The sequence below is a fragment of the Triticum aestivum genome, chromosome 3B (genome assembly GCF_018294505.1).
Source record: "Triticum aestivum cultivar Chinese Spring chromosome 3B, IWGSC CS RefSeq v2.1, whole genome shotgun sequence".
Lineage (NCBI taxonomy): Eukaryota > Viridiplantae > Streptophyta > Magnoliopsida > Poales > Poaceae > Triticum > Triticum aestivum.
In genome coordinates this window covers 285,394,031-285,414,269 of record NC_057801.1, presented here as the reverse complement: position 1 = coordinate 285,414,269, position 20,239 = coordinate 285,394,031, and positions in this window count along the sequence as shown.

The following is a 20,239-nucleotide window of genomic DNA, read 5'->3' as shown; positions in this document are numbered from 1 at the left end:
CATGTATCCATTTTGCTTACGCTATTTACCTACCTTGTTGAGGGCGCCCTGTCGGGTTTCAGGTTCCGGCAGACCCTCAAGGTTCGAACTCTGGGGTGCACGCGGAGATCACACCTCCTGCCTACCCATGTCTCGACGCCTCGCAAGGATCTAAAAATACGCGAAGAACAACACAAGGGACACGAGATTTATACTGGTTCAGGCCACCATTGTGGTGTAATACCCTACTCCAGTTTGTGGTGTGTGGATTGCCTCAGGGGCTGATGATGAATAGTACAAGGAAGAACAGCCTCGCGAGGGTTTGTTCTTGGTTGGTGCGATGAACTTCTAGGGGGAGTTCAGTCGCCTCTCTCTCTCTCTCGATCTCCCGATTGATCCGTCCCTCTGCCCTATGGGTGGCTAGTCCTATTTATAGGCGGAGGCCCTGGGCCTCTCCCCAAATATTGAGCGGGAAGGGCGCCAACAATTGGCCATTTTGAAGGGGAACATCTAGTACACTTATCCTGACTAAAGTTGGTCCTCGCCTGCCAAAGACCCTGATGATGACGCCGGCTTGGGCTCCACGATGACCTCCAGTCTGCCGTCCTGCTGGTCTTGGTCTTGTTGCACCGAATCGGTTGCCTTTGCTTGATACTCTTGCCTGCGCTTGCCCCGTTTGCACCAAAGGGGAAACAAGGACTCTACGCAGGCCGGCGCCCGCTTGGCGCCCGCCTGGCCTTGGTTGTCATGGCTTGCGTCATGGGCACCTCGTGAGGTACCTCGCCTTAATCTCTCCGCCTCGTCGTGAGCCAGCCTGACGAGGCTGAGCCCGAGGAAGCCTCCTGTCGTCCGCCCCGCGAGGCTTGGCCCCTCGCGAGGGTCTTGAGCATGTGTTGATGAAGATGGGCCGTAGTGGGCCACTCCTTGAGCCACGCCGTAGGCCGCAGGCAGGCAAGTCTGGGTACCCCCATTCCCAAAACACCGACAGTAGCCCCCGGGCCCAAGGCGCGCCCGGACTTGGCTTAGCAGAGAAGTGAAGGGGCAAGTGCGAAGCGCCGCGGGCCTCAATAGCCTGCGGCCTTGGGCGCCGTGTGGCGGTTGATTGGACGTGGGCGTCCTGGCTCCCCACGATGCCTCGGCAACCGCATGAATTGACAAGTCCCTGCATGCAAAATAGGTCATGATTACCTGTGATCGTGGAGGCCGGCGGTTGGCCTCCCTCGGCTATATGTATGGAACGGCGCGGGCCCTTCCAGTTCACCCCTTCCTGCTACTCCCCTTCTCCTTCTTGGCCGCTCGCCATCCCCATGGCCCTGCCGAAGAGGTTCTCGGCCGCGGAGAAAGGAAAGGCCCGCCAGGAAGGGCCCAGCTCTCCTCCGGCCAAGCGTGGCCGGGGCCGCCCTCGCAAGCACCCTATGGCCCCCGCCACGGGCTCCTGTGACCGTGGGGACAGCCCTCTGCGCGGCGGTAGGCGTTCGGCTGCCAACGAGAGGTACGTTGGGGCTGCGCGACCCCCAAGGCCGCGCTTTTGCTTGACGGAGGTGCTGCCGGAGTTCGTCGTGTGGTCGGCGGACCCGACTGGCACCTGGCTCCAGCTTCCCCGCTTCTTCATAGGTGAACTTCCGGCTGGTGCCCCGGGCGGCCTTTGGCTTCAGGCAGATGGTTGCTGTAGCAGGGCCTCTTGGGCTACTCTGGAGGTCTCCACCACCGGGGAGGCGGCCTTGACCTGCGGTTGGCAAACATTTGCCCGCGCGCACGGCCTGAGCCGACGATGCACTCTACACTTCAAGTTCAACGGCGACGCCACCCTCTACGTGAGGGTTTTCGGGGAAGACGGCTGCCATGCCGGATGCTGCCCCGAAGATGATGACCGCGGCCGCATGCCCAACCCCGGCGTTGGTCGTGGTGAAGGTGGCGGAGGGCACGCGGGTAGCTGTGCACGAGGCCCGCCAAGCTTTGGTGACTGCCCCTCGGACGACAGCTCCTCAAGTGGTGGTCGCGACCAGTCCCCTCGTCGCCACGCTCGCCTGGGAGAGGGCAGCGGGTTGGCCCGACGCCGCGTGTCGGTGAAGCGGGAGGCGGAATCTAGCTGAGCTTCGGAGGCAGTACGAGCCTTCGCTGAGAGTTGGCGCCGGGCAAGTCGTGCCCCCTTTTGCTTTCCTTTCTGTCATGCGTGAAAAGAATGTAATCCGGTGCCCCTCGGGGTGTGTTGAACTGTCACTGTTTAATTGGTGCACTGTTTCTACTGTTTATGCGCTGTGTTTTCGTTCTGCGTGTTTGTGTGTGGAAATCACTTATCTTGGGGGCGAAGCTCGCCTCAGTCCTCGCCTCCCGAGGCTAGGGCCTCGTCCTGCGCCTTGTGTCCTGCAGGGTTTAGTGAGTAGGGGTAGTCTCCAGCCTTGGTAGTGAGGGCAACCATCCCAAGCCTCGTGATCGTGTCGCAATGCCCGTGGGGCACGGAATGGGAGGGGTGCTCCCGCAGCGGACTCGGATAGGGAAGTTCCAAACCACTGGGCAGAAAAACAATCGCGAGGGTGCCCATGCTCCTCCCTCATGAGACTTCGCGCGAGAGAAAACGAAACAAATAAGTGAAATGGACGAAGGGTCGCGAGCTCGAAATGGTAACAGCCTCAGAATAACTTCAAGTAGAAACAAACAAGCCAACTGCGGAAAGCAAATGAAAGAAGCCGCGTCTAGCACCTAGTCTAGTCTTCGACGTCTTCTCACCAGCGCGGAGCTAAGTGCTGCCACTGGGCATGGGCGGGAGCCCCCGAGGCCCGAGGGCGGCTCTCCGAAGACTCCGGGGCGTGTACAGCCCCACTCATTATTACGTGAGAGTGTCACGGGCGGCGAGCTTCACAGGCGTTTTCCTTCTTCACAGTCACCGGGCCTTTTCCAAAATGTGGCTACTTCACAGGCATTCGCCTTCTTCATAGGCACCGGGCCTTTTCCAAAACGCGGCTACTTCACAGGCATTCGCCTTCTTCACAGGCACCGAGCCTTTTCCAAAACGCGACTACTTCACAGGCATTCGCCTTCTTCAAAGGCACCGGGCCTTTTTCATGGGTAAAATCTTCGGAGATGTTGGATGTTCCACGCGTTCTGGATGGGCACCCCCTCCTGGGTCTCCAAGCGTGCAGAGCCGGGCCTGGAAACATGAACAACCTTAAACGAGCCCTCCCACATGGGAGAGAGCTTGTGCAGTCCCTCCCTGGAGAGAACCCGTCTGAGCACGAGATCCCCTACCTCAAGAATCCTGGGGCGGATGTTGCGGCAGTGGTATCGCTGCAGTGCTTGTTGGTACCTTGCTGCCCGCAGTGCGGCTTCTCGGTGATGCTCCTCCCCCAGCACGAGATCGGTCCCCCGCATGGCGTCCTGCTGCGCTTCGTCGAATGCCAGGACCCACGCGGAGCGACGTCTGACCTCGTGAGGGAGAATAGCTTCAGCTCCATAAACCAGAAAGAACGGGGTCTCGCAAGTCAGCTTGGTTGCGGTCGTGCGGATTGACCACACACAGACCGGAGCTCGTCGTACCAGCCCCTGCCACAGGCTTCCAGCTTCTTCTTGAAGGTCCTGGTTTTGAGGCCCCTCAGGACCTCTCCGTTGGCTCGCTCGGCCTGACCGTTGCTTCATGGGTGCGCCACCGAAGCGTAGCATATTTGCGTTCCAAGGTTAGCACATTATGTTTTGAAGAGATTACTAGTGAACTGCGAACCGTTGTCGGTGATGATGCGGTTCGGCACCCCGAATCGGCTCACGAGGCCCTTGATGAATTTGACCGCGGAGCCTGCGGGGATGGTGCGGACAGCTTCCACTTTAGCCCACTTGGTGAACTTGTCCATGGCGACGTAGAGGTAGCAGTAGCCTCCTAGCGCCCGAGGGAACGGACCTAGGATATCCAGCCCCCAGACTGCAAATGGCCATGAGAGGGGTATAGTCTGCAGACCTCCCGCTGGCTGATGGATCTGCTTGGCATGGAACTGACAGGCCTCGCAAGCTTTCACCAGTTCCACAATGTCATTGAGTGCCGTGGGCCAATAGAACCCGCTGCGAAACGCCTTGCCAACGAGAGTTCATGACGACGAGTGATGCCCACAGTTTCCATCGTGTATGTCTGCCAGTAGCTCCTTCCCTTGCTCCCTGGAAATGCAACGTAGGGACACATCATTCGGCCGTCTTCGGTAGAGCTCTCCGTCCTTAAGGCAGTATGCCGTGGCCTGCCGTGCCACATGCTTCGCTTCCTCCTCCTTTTCCGGCAATATGCCTTGTGTCAGGTAGCTCCTGAGCTCTGTGATCCAGCACCCCTCCTGAGGCTCCAGCGCCAGGAGCAGGCGCGCTCCTAAGGTCGGGCCGTAGACCGAGGCTCCTGAGGCTGGTGGCTGGGGGAGCTCCCCCAAGGCTGCGCCGTGCTTGACAGTGATGGCGTCGCCGAGGGCTTGAAGAGCCGCTCCTTGAAGACGCTGGGCTCCTGAGGTAGCCGCTTGGATGCCCTTTTGGCGATGTCATCAGCCTCTTGATTGGTGCCACGAGGCACATGCTGCAACTCCAGCCCCCAGAACTGCTTCTCCATCCTACGGACTTCCGCGAGGTAGGCTTCCATGTGCTCGTCCTTCGGCTCGTATACTTTGTTGGAGAAGTTGACGAGGAGCTGCGAATCACCCTTAATGGTGAGGCGCTTCACCCCCAGGGCGACTGCAGCTTTCATACCTACTATCAGGCCTTCGTATTCTGCTATGTTGTTGGAGACCTTTTCTCCGTGCTGGAAACAAAGTTGCACAGCGTAGTAGAGTTTGTCTTGAGTGGGAGATACGAGCACCGCACCAGCCCCCGCGCCGTGTCGGGAGAACGCCCCGTCGAAGTACATGACCCATCCGTCCGGTGCCTCGCTCCCTGGGAAGAGTGATCGATCCTCGCCAGCCTCAAGGCCTGGCGCTCCTGCCCACTCCGCCACGAAGTCCGCAAGCGCGGTCCCCTTGATGACTCTGGTTGTGCTGAATTCTATCTGAAACGCTTGCAGCTCGATGTTCCACTCATCGATTCTTCCGGCTGAGTTGGGGCTTCTGAGCACCCTTTCCAAGGGATATGCTGAGACGACCTTGATGGGATGGCCTTGGAAATAGTGCTGTAGCTTGCGCGAGGCTACCAATAGCGCGAGGAGGAGTTTCTAAGGCATGGGGTACCGCGCCCTCGCGTCCCGCAACACCGTGCTGACGAAGTACGCAGGGTGCTCGACGAGGTGGGGAGTGTTGGTGCTGCTAGCTCCCTCCGGAGGCTGGGGCGCCTCCCGAGACAATGGATCCCCCAGCCGCTGGTCGCTTGGAGGAAGGGCCTCTTCTGTCCTGGGTGTGCTTCCCTGCTGTGGCTGGTCCTTCTCGGCTGTAGCCACGGTCTCTGTGAGGCCCTCTTGGTCTTGCTTTGCTTTAACCCGGACGGTTGCTGCGGCCTTGGTCCTACGCTCCTCCCTAACAGCCACCAGGGCTGTGCTGGTAGAGTAGGGGGTGGCCGCAAGGTAGAGCACTAGGGGTTCTTGAGGACGCGGAGCCACCATCACCGGAGGGCTAGTTAAGTACCTTTTGAGATCCTGGATGCCTTGTCGGCCTCTTCAGTCCATTCAAAGGGGCCCTTCTTCTTCATCACCTTGAAGAAAGGCAGCGCTCATTCCCCCAGCTTTGGAGATGAAATGCCCTAGTGCGGTCACGCGCCCGGTGAGCTTATGCATCTCCTTGAGGGTCTTCGGCGGGCTCATATCCTCGACAACTTTCACCTTTTCCGGGTTGGCCTCGATGCCCCAGTGGGATACGAGGAAACCCAAGAGCTTGCCCGAGGGGACTCCAAACACACACTTCTCCGGGTTGAGCCGCAGGTCCACTTCGTTAAGGCTCGCAAAGGTTTCCTCCAAGTCCTGTATCAGGGTTTTTGCCTCCCGAGACTTCACCACAATGTCATCAACGTAAGCCTCAGCATTCCTCCCGAGCTGCCGACCCAAGGCGATGTGCATCAGCCGTTGAAAGGTCGCACCGGCATTGCGCAACCCGAACGACATGCATGTATAGCAGTACACTCCGCACGGGGTCAGGAAAGCCGTCTTTTCTACATCTTGTACTGCCATCTTGATCTGGTGGTAGCCGGAGAAGGCATCCAGGAAGCACAACAAGTCGCACTCAGCGGTGGAGTCGACGATCTGGTCGATGCGAGGGAGCGGGAATGGATCCTGCGGGCAGGCCTTGTTGAGGTTGGTGAAGTCGACACACATGCGTTCCTTTCCCCCCTTCTTCGGCACGACAACCAGGTTAGCCAACCAATCTGGGTAGTGGACCTCGCGAATGACCCCTACCGCCTCCAACTTGCGGGTCTCTTGGACGATGAAAGCTTGCTTCTCAGTGGACTGCCGCCTCGCCTTCTGCTTCACGGGGCGCACGTTGAAGTACACGTTGAGGTGGTGCTCAATTACGCCCCTCGGGACCCCTGCTAGCTGATCAGGTTCCCACGCGAATACCTTCTTGTTCGCAAGCAGGAACTTCACCAAGGCCTCCTCCTGTTCGGGCTCGAGGTTGGCGCCTATGGTGAAGGTGGTGCTGGTAGATCCGCCTTCGTCAAATAGTACCTGCTTGGTTTCCGCCTTGTCCTGAGTGAATAGCTGCTTCTTCTTGGCTAGTGCAGCCCCCTTGGTCTTGGGGGCGTCTGAGCCGGTGGGCTGCGCCACCGCCGCGGCCTTGAAGGTACGCTTGAGCGCTTGCAACGCATCCCCGGTGTCTCCAGACACGATGAGGATGCCGCTACTCCCGGGCATCTTCATGAGGTTGTACGCTGGGTGAGTTGCGGCCATGAACCGGGCTAGTGTCGGGTAGCCAAGGATGGCGTTGTGTGGGAGGCCGATGGGGGCGATGTTGAAGTCGATTAGCTCCGTGTGGAAGTTGTCATAGGTGCCGAAGGTCACCGGAAGGCGGATCTGCCCCAGGGAGCCGGTGGAGCCGCCTCCGACGCCCAAGAAGGGCTTGCTGGGCTGCAGCCGCTCCAGCGGTACGTGGAGGAGGCTGAAGGCCTCCACTGAGAGCACGCTGAGGCCAGCACCTTCGTCGATGAGGGTCCTGGTGACGGCCACCTGACAGATGGTGGGGGTGCATATCATTGGGAGCACGCCCGAGCAGGCCGAGTTGGAGGGGTGATCATCCGAGCTGAAGGCCAGATCGGCTTTAGGCGCCGCCCAGCCCCGAGGCGCCCCACGCGGCGCGTAAGCGGCGCCGATCTGGCGGATGTATGACTTGATGTGGCGGCCTGAAGGTGGTGCCTACGAGCCGCCTAAGAGAGATGCGACTACGGGGTGCGCCGGTGCAGCATACTGGGCGAGGAAGAGGCCGCGCAGCTCCCCCAGGAGGCCACGGAAGCCGCCGGCAGGTGGAGCAGCCACATGCGCGGGACGCCAGTGAGGGCCATGGGAAACTAGTTATCCCTGACCCTGTCATCGCCCCCGGCCTCGAGGACGGCCTCCTCGTATGCCAGCAAGAAAGCCAGCGGGTCGGCCGTGCCGTTGTAGCGCGGTGGCATCTCCGTCTTGAACTTGTTTGTCCATTGCACCTGTCGCAAGGCGAGGGCCAAGGCTCGGAGCCCCCTGGCCCCCATGCTAGCGCCGGCGACCGGAGCGGGCAGCGCGTTGCCCATCATGAGGGAGAACTGCGGTGTTGGCGGGGAGCGGGTCGGTGGAAGGGAAAGCTCTGGCGCACCCCTACCTGGCACGCCAAATGTCGGGTTTCGGGTTCCGGCAGACCCTTAAGGTTTGAACTCTGGGGTGCACGCGGAGATCACACCTCCTACCTACCTGTCAGGACCCCGACTCAATGCCACATCGATCTAGCATGTAACACCTCATATCACTTTGCGGCCTCACGCACGATATTCCCACGGGTGTCGCCTTACCTTTGCCCGGGACCGTTTGCGTCTTTTGGCACACGTATATGATAGTGTCGCTAGCATCCATATGATAAGGAGCCCGGGCTGACATGGCTAGTCGTAAACCCAAAGTGGCACAAACTTACAAGGACAGGCATCCATGACCCAGCATCGAACGTGTCGGTCATCAGCGAGTGAATCCAGGCTGTAGCACTGGGCTAGCAGGACTCCGGTGAACCGGGCTGCAGCGGGCTAACAGGACTCCGGTATTCATCGCTTGACATTTCCCCGAAGGGACAGACACAGGAACGAAGAAGGACACATGCCGGCCAGCCTAAGTGCTCCGGAGCAGTAGCAAGCTACCATGGCTCAGTGGAAGCACTAGGAGACATTTCCCGGTAAGAGAGGCTACTAAGGATAAACAACTAGATAGCCAGATCCCACACATACCAAGCATTTCAATAACATACACACAATATGCTCGATATGTGCAAATACAACATGGCATCACAACATGACTCTACGACTCAAATATTTATTCATTAGGCTCCGAGGAGCGGGATATTACAAACATGGGTCTCATGACCCAACAATCAGAGCATACAAGTCAAAGCACATGCGGAAGCTTAACATGTCTGAGTACAGACAACTATAAATGAAAAAGGCTGAGAAGCCTCACTATCTACCAGATCCTGCCGAGGGCACAAGATCGTAGCTGAGGTAACAAGCTAAACGTCGAAGTCCACGTGGAACTACTAGTGAGACTGAAGTCTCTCTGCAAAACATAAAATAGGCAAACGTGAGTACAAATGTACCCAGCAAGACTTAAATCAGAACTAACTACATATGCATCATTATCAACAAAGGGGATGGTGGGGTTTAACTGCAGCAAGCTAGCTTTGACTCGGTGGCTATCCTAAACTACGACTGCAAGCAACTCTTTTGAGGTGGCGCACACGAGTCCACATATTCACCATATCAATATGCCACTATGGACCCGCTCCCGTCTCCCTACGAGAACGCCATCCATAGCACTCACGCTTATCTTGCGCATTTTAAAGTATCCACTTTCACTTGTCTATGAACTGATATAAGCAACCCAGAAGTCCTTTACCGCGGACACGGCTATTCGAATAGATGATGTTAACCCTGCAGGGGTGTACTTCTTCATACATGTTTCCACCACTTAGCGTCTGCACACGACATGTGCTCGGCAGACTTCAAGCGAAAGCCGACGTGGGTGTAGACCACGACCTACCTAAACACTCAAGTCTCTAGTCCAGGTTTATCGCCTATTCGGGTTCCATCCATGAGGAGATCCAGCCGGAGTTTCGCTCACAGCCCCAAACGATGTGAACAGGGTTCCCGAGATACCAAACGGGCATCCGGTACACCGTGCCACGTACCTACCGCATCACAGCCCACCCCTACGGTCAGCGCTGTCCACGGCCTCCAGTAAGCTACAAACACCAGAAACTACTTGCAACTCCTGGACAGAGGACTAGGGTGAATAAGAAGTCGAGCGGGGTCATATTTCAGGGCCCAATGTATGGTAGTAGCTGAATCATGGATCACAAACACAGAACTCAGTTCCTAAGGACGGCTTCAATGAGACAACCCACCATGTACTCCTACATGGCCTCTCACCGATACCTTTTACCAAATCGTGTTCACACACTTAGCTTACACACAGTAGGACAAGTTCACACACTTCTGATTCATCCCCGATGAATCAGACCTGACTCAACTCTAAGCAATAGCAGGCATGACAAACAAACATGAATGAGTAGGCACATCAGGGCTCAAACAACTCCTACTCATGCTAGTGGGTTTCATCTATTTACTGTGGCAATGACAGGTCATGCAGAGGATAAAGGGGTTCAGCTACCACAGCAAGTAACAAATGACTCGTTGTTGTCCTAACGCATTAAAAGAGAGCAGGAGCGAGAGATTATGATTGTATCGGAATGAACAAGGGGGGTTTTGCTTGCCTGGCACTTCTGAAGATAACATTGAGTCTTCATCAGTGTCAACGATCACAACATCGGAACATCGTCTACCGGGAGGGAACAGATACCGGCAACAAAGAAGAAATACAATCAATGCAATGCACAATATGATGCATGCTCATGACATGGCAATATGAATGTGTTTTGAGCTATTGCAACTAGCAACAGATTAAATGAAGGTGGTTTGAATACAAGATTCAAAGTCAAACTCCATATGTGATTATTCAAATGCCATTTAATTGATTTGTGCTATACAGCAGCTATAAGTTGTTCTAACATGCATGAAAATGGTACAGATGGATTCCTTGAATTTTTCTGATAATTTTTCATATATAAATTATTGAATTTGGAGTTACGGTTGAATTTCTATGATTTTTAGAAGTTTATACAATTTTCTGGAATTTTCTGAATATTTAGAATTAAAATAATTCCAGAAAATGCATTACTGCGTCAGCACTACGTCAGCATGATGTAAGCGAGTCAACAGGGTGCGGTCCAGGTCAAACCTGACCAGTGGGGTCCACTGGTCAGTGACACAGTGCTGTTCAGTGCCAATGACAGGTGGGGCCTGGTCAACGACCATGTCAGCACAGTCAACTCTGACTGGTCGGTCCCGTGTGTTTATTAACTAATCTAAACAGAAATAAAACATAGATTATTTAGAGCATGGGGCCCAGGTGTCAGTGAGCTAGGTGGATTGGTTAGTGGGGTCATTAGCGCTAATGACGACGCCACGTCAGATATGCCGGCGATGAGTCGCCGGTGACCACAGTACACGGCGGCGAGCTTCGGAAATCGCCGTTCGGCGACGGTTTGGTGCGCGACTAGGCTCTACGGAGAGCTTGGAGTGCTCCGCGTCCAGTGGTGCGGGTGGTTGAGCGTGCGGTGGCCGGGATCGACGCCGGCGAGCGTTTGGGCGACGGCCGGCGCTCGGGTGAGTTGCGGGTTTGGTGATGCAGCATGCAAACGAACCAGCTAATGCGCTAGCCATGCTCTGTGTGCAGCCTCGAGTTCGTTGGACGCTGGTGCGCGACCAAATGGTCACCGGAGTGACGCCGGAGTCGAGCTCGGCGGCGGCGCGTTTCGGCCATAAAGGGGGCGACGGCTACGGCGATCAAATGAAGCGGGGCAGAGGGGGAAACGGTGGAGGAGCTCACGGGGGGTCGGTTGGAGCAGACGGCGAGCTCGGGGAGGTGGCGACGGCGGCAAATCGACGGCGGCGGTCCTCGGTGGCCGAGGAGGGGAACGACGGAGCTAGCGGCATCCAGGGGCTTCCGGTGCCTTTCGTCTGGGTGAGGATGAAGAGGGAGGCGAGGCGGAGCTTCCTGGGGCGTCGGTGAGGCGTGGGGTGGCCGGTAGGCGTGGCTACGGCGAGCGGCGGCGACGAGCTCCGTTCGGTCGCGGGAGAGAGAGGGGGCAGAGGGGGATAGGGACGGAGGGAGAGACACGGGAGAGTGAGAGAGGGTCGAGGGGGCCGCGTGGCGTCACCGGGGCGTCGAGGAGGAGCCAAGCAGGCTGGGAGGGAGGAGGTGGCCGGGGCGCGTGGCCGCGCGCGCCGGGCGCGTGCCCGTCCTCCTGGCAGAGAAGGAAGGCGACAGGGGGGGGGGTAGCGGTGGCGGGCTGGGCCGTTGGAGGAGCTGGGCCAGGTAAGTGGGCGCCAGGTAAGTGGCTGGGCTTCTCTCTTTTTTTTATATTTCTGTTCTGTTTTCTATTTAATTGCCACTGAATTCAAATTCAAACAAATTTGAAAACAGTGCCAAAACTCCCCTGGATAATTTTATGTCACTTAAGGTCTACTCCTCATAAACATAAAATATCTCAGGGCATTTGAAAATATATTCATTATATATGAATATAACTCCAAATTCAAATAAAATATTGATTTAAAATCAGAGCCCAAATAATTCCTTAGAAATGTCCCAAAATTTTGGTTTGATTTATAACTCTTGCCAAAATTGTTAGAGCTATTTCTAGGGCATTTTGGATTTACTGATTGCAATTTTAGGGTTTCTTGCCCCTTTATTAAAATGATTTCCGAGGCTTTCAATTTCCTCATTTCAACTTTCGGAATATAGACATGATGCACACATGAAGCTAGCCTAGAGCATTACCAGAAGCTAGGGATGTGACAACTCACCCCCACTAAACAAGAATCTCGACCCGAGATTCAAGTGTAGGGTAAGACGAAGGGGAAACGCAAACTAGTATAATCTTCACGATCCAGGGTGCATTCCATAAGAGTGTTGATTTGATCACCATCATTATCTTGATGTCTTGCTCCGAGAACTCCAACCAACATGACAACGAGAGGAGAAGGGAACTCTAGAAGGATCAATCTTCTCGAAGGTCGAACAACTCACGGAATGAGACATAGAACCATCTCTCGGGTTGAGACACGAGATACACATCAAGAGGGGTGGAAAGAAACGGATGACGAAGGTTCACTAGATGGACAACAATTCCACACTTAAGAAGGTGGTAAAAGATTGTTAACGTAGCGAGGAGTTGAGTTGCCACGATACCATAACGGGGCACCTTAGGGAAGGTGACTTGTGGAAATATCCCCTTAAGTGGCAAAAAGAATTACCTTTGATTCAGAGATCATTGAAACTTTTTTAAACCAGCCTAAGGCAATTCTCGAGCGATCGTTTGGAGGGGGTCGGTAGGATGGCATACTCGGACATGGACGATGTGGATTACCTTGTTGAAGACAACGCAATGGATGATTTTTTCTTATCACCGGAAATGGAAGAGACCCGTGGTAGAATGGCACATTGGCGGTGCAAACTGGAAACAAAATGCAAATGCTGGGAATGATTCTAGTAACTGGGAAAGAACCCAACAATAGAGAGTGAATTCATTGTTTAAAAAGGTCATAGCGTTGCCGAGGAAACTGGGAGGAATCCCGGTTAGTGCCGATGATAACACGTAGCGCTTGTGCGTGCTCTCAAGAACTTGAGCATTTCCACAATCATCAAGGTTTTATCAACAACCGCGTCAAGGGTGCTGACAACACAAGATACTACCATGATGAATAGCGATGGACGATGCAGATGCAAAGGAGGATAACACTTTCTCAGATTTCACCTTAGCGAGGCCAAGGAAATAAAATCTGGATGATCGACCGAGAGACATTTAGCACTCCGCTTCTAATGTTCTCCTTGATGTGCTAGCGTAATCCACCCATAGATATGGTTTGATATCTAGAACATCAAGTAAAGGTCGGACTTCGGAACACAAAAATCATAAGGCACAACTAGGGAGTAAATCCTACGAAGTCCTTATGGGAAGGTGGCCAACTTCTTCAATCAAGATACTACAATAATAGGTCTTCCGGCTGGGTGTGTTGGCCATGACATCCACTTTACAGGTTATCGAGGGACCAATATTATAGTTCTTGGGAAATGTTCCAACCATCATATCTGCCTGAGATTCAGATCTGGTTGGTGTCAGGATATTCCAGACTCATCGAGTCTAGGAAGAAAAACGAAAGTTTGCAACACAAATCGACGAGATGACGTTGCGAGATTCTCGGGAATGAACTACGATAGCAAGCTCCAAACATGAGCTGGTTCTGCTACTAACATGTGATCACGTTGTCCCAGACAAGCATGGCCACGTAGTAGTCTTATAATTAAACACTAGCGAGTTCAGGTGGGGAACCATAATCGAGGATATCGAAGTCTTTACGCAAGTCCATGGATTAAATCCCAAGCATAGACTTCTTTTCCTTGAACAAGTCAATCAGTGGCGTAGTGTGCTAGGGACACATATAGAATGAAGGTTGCAAGTCTCCAGACTACAGAATACTTCGCACATGTGCATGACTGATTTGGGATGATTCCAAAGGAAACAAAACAATCTTCCTGGAATTCACGACGGCAACTTACATCAAATGCACGTGAATCAAAGGAAGTCACTTCTTTCATCCAAACATATACTTCATGAACGGGGCATGAAGAAAATGCTTACACAAGTTTCCAACACTAGCTTAATGTTCAACAAAATCATGGAGGAGATAAGGATGTTGTCAATGGGCTCAACAACAATTCATCCGGGTTCCCTTTTAAAAGGAATTCCATAGTTAAGTGAACACGGTGATAGCATTGGTTAGACCAAAGAATATAATGGTGTATGCTCGAGGAAAAACCACGAGTAAGACAACATTACGAATATCGTTGGTTCTGATTTGATTTGACGATAGCCCATACTCAATCAAAGGTTTGGGTAAGATAATAAGTCCAGCAACTGATCACAGGGACCAATCGATGAAGATATCATCTTTCTTCAACACACACTACACAAGAATATCCCTTTGGAACGAACTAAGTCAGGCAAGCTTTTATCTTCCAACTCTCCAAGTTGTTGTCTAGCTTAACCAACTAGCTCAGGGATATCTAACACCGATTTTTGGAGAGAAGGTGGTTCACAAGAACCCAACTTGATCACGAGATCAACATAGCGGTCAGGCGACAACCTGGTGATACTTCCGAGAAGAAATTTGGAATATCATGAACCACCGGTATGTTACTAAGCTCGAGAACAATCTTGCTTTTCAGGGCAAGACGATATGATCAAATGAGTGAGGACTTGACAAAATCGTAACTCATCAATCGAAATGTGCACCAAGAAGATGGACAAGGTAGCACGATCAATCTTAGAATGATGATTCAAGAACCAACACGTTAAAAATGAGGTTATTGTCCATTTAACTACCAAGCAACAAGGTTGCTAGGAGTATTGATTTCACACGCCATGATTCACTTGTCGGCATTCCGGTTACAATAACACAGGAACCAAGAAATGAATAATGATGGAGAGAAGTATCACTGTGTCAAGAATTCATAAGAGGGTGTGCAATTCCTATAACAATCCTGATACAAAAGATGGTAATACTCCAAGGTAGAGCAGAACAAAAGCTGGATTAGCAATTTGTTCTGTGGAGCACAACTTCTTTGACCCAATCCTGGATATGGAAGAGGTACTTGAGTTTGTTTCTCCTAGTCATTCCGCGATAGAATGGCTTGACGGACCACAAGAGTAATAGGCATCGATAAAAAAACGCACACATACTCTTGACTATCAATTGATAGATGAAGGTCGGAATACGAATGAAGAGGGACAACTCAAAGAACATATAATTTTCTGAGTTATGGATGCATAGATTTGTATGTCGAGCGAGATCAACATTTCTTCCAGATAACCCATGCAGAGAGATAGGACTGGCAGAGTCACAATGTGGAATGGAGAACTCATCAAGAGTACTCTGATTGTGATCTTTTGGTTCAAATAACTTCTGCCTGAATGGTTCATGGTATTTGGAAGAAGGAAATACCACGGACCTCGAGGACTATCGCAAGGTTACTATTAACCTAAAGGAACGAGCAAACACTATCAACATGAAGCAAGTAGAGTGAATCTCGGGTTCAAGAACCCAGGAATAGAATGCCTACTAACTAAATGGCATCACGGGATGCTTTCGATAATGACGGCCAGAATCATCACACTGGAAACACAGATCATGGCTAGACCACTAGATGATCCTCTAAGCACTTAGGGTCATAATTATAATTCCAACATATATGTCGAGGCAATAAATTACCTCAACACTCCGGTTAGTGTGCTTATTCTGACCATAAAGGACATCGGAAATGGAAAGAAAGGATTTGCAAATGCATCAGACTGTTTAGAAACCTGGGATGACTCGGACAGCATAACGGCTGTAAATGCTCAAAAGATTTAAGACAATCACAAAAATGGTGGCATAACCACTCAGAAGCACAATATCAAGGTTTCGAGATCAACAGTTAACATACAGAGGTAGAAACTGAACTCAAGCTTAGAACCATCAATCCTACAAGTCTGCAGATTAGTAACACGTGATCCTGATAGAAAGAAGAGATAGCCTAGTTCTTAATCCCCGTAGGAACGATAAGATGACTCAGATCAGAAGGGCATAAGGTATAAGGAGTAAAAAGAGCCTTACGTTCCATCCCACAATCAATTCCCTTATATAAATAAAGAATTTCTAGACTCAACTTCGACCAGTTTGGCTTGGTAATCCTACAGGCAGTCAAGCTCTGATACCAACGCTGTCAGGACCCCGACTCAATGCCACATCGATCTAGCATGTAACACCTCATATCACTTTGCGGCCTCACGAACGGTATTCCCACGGGTGTCGCCTTACCTTTGCCCGGGACCGTTTGCGTCTTTTGGCACACGTATATGATAGTGTCGCTAGCATCCATATGATAAGGAGCCCGGGCTGACATGGCTAGTCGTAAACCCAAAGTGGCACAAACTTACAGGGACAGGCATCCATGACCCAGCATCGAACGTGTCGGTCATCAGCGAGTGAATCCAGGCTGTAGCACTGGGCTAGCAGGACTCCGGTGAACCGGGCTGTAGCGGGCTAACAGGACTCCGGTATTCATCGCGTGACATTTCCCCGAAGGGACAGACACAGGAACGAAGAAGGACACATGCCGGCCAGCCTAAGTGCTCCGGAGCAGTAGCAAGCTACCATGGCTCAGTGGAAGCACTAGGAGACATTTCCCGGTAAGAGAGGCTACTAAGGATAAACAACTAGATAGCCAGATCCCACACATACCAAGCATTTCAATAACATACACACAATATGCTCGATATGTGCAAATACAACATGGCATCACAACATGACTCTACGACTCAAATATTTATTCATTAGGCTCCGAGGAGCGGGATATTACAAACATGGGTCTCATGACCCAACAATCAGAGCATACAAGTCAAAGCACATGCGGAAGCTTAACATGTCTGAGTACAGACAACTATAAATGAAAAAGGCTGAGAAGCCTCACTATCTACCAGATCCTGCCGAGGGCACAAGATCGTAGCTGAGGTAACAAGCTAAACGTCGAAGTCCACGTAGAACTACTAGTGAGACTGAAGTCTCTCTGCAAAACATAAAATAGGCAAACGTGAGTACAAATGTACCCAGCAAGACTTACATCAGAACTAACTACATATGCATCATTATCAACAAAGGGGGTGGTGGGGTTTAACTGCAGCAAGCCAGCTTTGACTCGGTGGCTATCCTAAACTACGACTGCAAGCAACTCTTTTGAGGTGGCGCACACGAGTCCACATATTCACCATATCAATATGCCACTATGGACCCGCTCCCGTCTCCCTACGAGAACGCCATCCATAGCACTCACGCTTATCTTGCGCATTTTAAAGTATCCACTTTCACTTGTCTATGAACTGATATAAGCAACCCAGAAGTCCTTTACCGCGGACACGGCTATTCAAATAGATGATGTTAACCCTGCAGGGGTGTACTTCTTCATACATGTTTCCACCACTTAGCGTCTGCACACGACATGTGCTCGGCAGACTTCAAGCGAAAGCCGACGTGGGTGTAGACCACGACCTACCTAAACACTCAAGTCTCTAGTCCAGGTTTATCGCCTATTCGGGTTCCATCCATGAGGAGATCCAGCCGGAGTTTCGCTCACAGCCCCAAACGATGTGAACAGGGTTCCCGAGATACCAAATGGGCATCCGGTACACCGTGCCACGTACCTACCGCATCACAGCCCACCCCTATGGTCAGCGCTGTCCACGGCCTCCAGTAAGCTACAAACACCAGAAACTACTTGCAACTCCTGGACAGAGGACTAGGGTGAATAAGAAGTCGAGCGGGGTCATATTTCAGGGCCCAATGTATGGTAGTAGCTGAATCATGGATCACAAACACATAACTCAGTTCCTAAGGACGGCTTCAATGAGACAACCCACCATGTACTCCTACATGGCCTCTCACCGATACCTTTTACCAAATCGTGTTCACACACTTAGCTTACACACAGTAGGACAAGTTCACACACTTCTGATTCATCCCCGATGAATCAGACCTGACTCAACTCTAAGCAATAGTAGGCATGACAAACAAACATGAATGAGTAGGCACATCAGGGCTCAAACAACTCCTACTCATGCTAGTGGGTTTCATCTATTTACTGTGGCAATGACAGGTCATGCAGAGGATAAAGGGGTCCAGCTACCGCAGCAAGTAACAAATGACTCGTTGTTGTCCTAATGCATTAAAAGAGAGCAGGAGCGAGAGATTAGGATTGTATCGGAATGAACAAGGGAGGTTTTGCTTGCCTATCACTTCTGAAGATAACATTGAGTCTTCATCAGTGTCAACGATCACAACGTCGGAACATCGTCTACCGGGAGGGAACAGATACCGGCAACAAAGAAGAAATACAATCAATGCAATGCACAATATGATGCATGCTCATGACATGGCAATATGAATGTGTTTTGAGCTAATGCAACTAGCAACAGATTAAATGAAGTTGGTTTGAATACAAGATTCAAAGTCAAACTTCATATGTGATTATTCAAATGCCATTTAATTGATTTGTGCTATACAGCAGCTATAAGTTGTTCTAACATGCATGAGAATGGTACAGATGGATTCCTTGAATTTTTCTGATAATATTTCATATATAAATTATTGAATTTGGAGTTACGGTTGAATTTCTATGATTTTTAGAAGTTTATACAATTTTCTGGAATTTTCTGAATATTTAGAATTAAAATAATTCCAGAAAATGCATTACTGCGTCAGCACTATGTCAGCATGACGTTAGCGAGTCAACGGGGTGCGGTCCAGGTCAAACCTGACCAGTGGGGTCCACTGGTCAGTGACACAATGCTGTTCAGTGTCAATGACAGGTGGGGCCTGGTCAACGGCCACGTCAGCACAGTCAACTCTGACTGGTGGGTCCCGTGTGTTTATTAACTAATCTAAACAGAAATAAAACATAGATTATTTAGAGCGTGGGGCCCAGGTGTCAGTGAGCTAGGTGGGTTGGTTAGTGGGGTCATTAGCGCTAATGACGACGCCACGTCAGATACGCCGGCGATGAGTCGCTGGTGACCACAGTACACGGCAGCGAGCTTCGGAAATCGCCGTTCAGCGACGGTTTGGTGCGCGACTAGGCTCTACGGAGAGCTTGGAGTGCTCCGCGTCCAGCGGTGCGGGTGGTTGAGCGTGCGGTGGCCGGGATCGACGTCGGCGAGCGTTTGGGCGGCGGCCGGCGCTCGGGTGAGTTGCGGGTTTGGTGATGCAGCGTGCAAACGAACCAGCTAACGCGCTAGCCATGCTCTGTGTGCAGCCTCGAGTTCATTGGACGCTGGTGCGCGACCAAATGGTCACCGGAGTGACGCCGGAGTCGAGCTCGGCGGCGGCGCGTTTCGGCCATAAAGGTGGCGACGGCTACGGCGATCAAATGAAGCGGGGAAGAGGGGGAAACGGTGGAGGAGCTCACGGGGGGTCGGTTGGAGCAGACGGCGAGCTCGGGGAGGCGGCGACGGCGGCAAATCGACGGCGGCGGTCCTCGGTGGCCAAGGAGGGGAACGGCGGAGCTAGCGGCATCCAGGGGCTTCTGGTGCCTTTCGTCTGGGTGAGGATGAAGAGGGAGACGAGGCGGAGCTTCCTGGGGCGTCGGTGAGGCGTGGGGTGGCCGGTAGGCGTTGCTACGGCGAGCGGCGGCGACGAGCTCCGTTCGGTCGCGGGAGAGAGAGGGGGCAGAGGGGGATAGGGATGGAGGGAGAGACACCGGAGAGTGAGAGAGGGTCGAGGGGGCCGTGTGGCGTCACCGGGGCGTCGAGGAGGAGCCAAGCAGGCTGGGAGGGAGGAGGTGGCCGGGGCGCGTGGCCGCGCGCGCCGGGCGCGTGCCCGTCCTCCTGGCAGAGGAGGAAGGCGACAGGGGGGGTAGCGGTGGCGGGCTGGGCCGCTGGAGGAGCTGGGCCAGGTAAGTGGGCGCCATGTAAGTGGCTGGGCTTCTCTCTTTTTTTTTATATTTCTGTTCTGTTTTCTATTTAATTGCCACTGAATTCAAATTCAAACAAATTTGAAAACAGTGCCAAAACTCCCCTGGATAATTTTATGTCACTTAAGGTCTACTCCTCATAAACATAAAATATCTCAGGGCATTTGAAAATATATTCATTATATATTATGAATATAACTCCAAATTCAAATAAAATATTGATTTAAAATCAGAGCCTAAATAATTCCTTAGAAATGTCCCAAAATTTTGGTTTGATTTATAACTCTTGCCAAAATTGTCAGAGCTATTTCTAGGGCATTTTGGATTTACTGATTGCAATTTTAGGGTTTCTTGCTCCTTTATTAAAATGATTTCCGAGGCTTTCAATTTCCTCATTTCAACTTTCGGAATATAGACATGATGCACACATGAAGCTAGCCTAGAGCATTACCAGAAGCTAGGGATGTGACACTACCCCTGTCTCGACGCCTCGCAAGGATCTAAAACTACACGAAGAATAACACAAGGGAC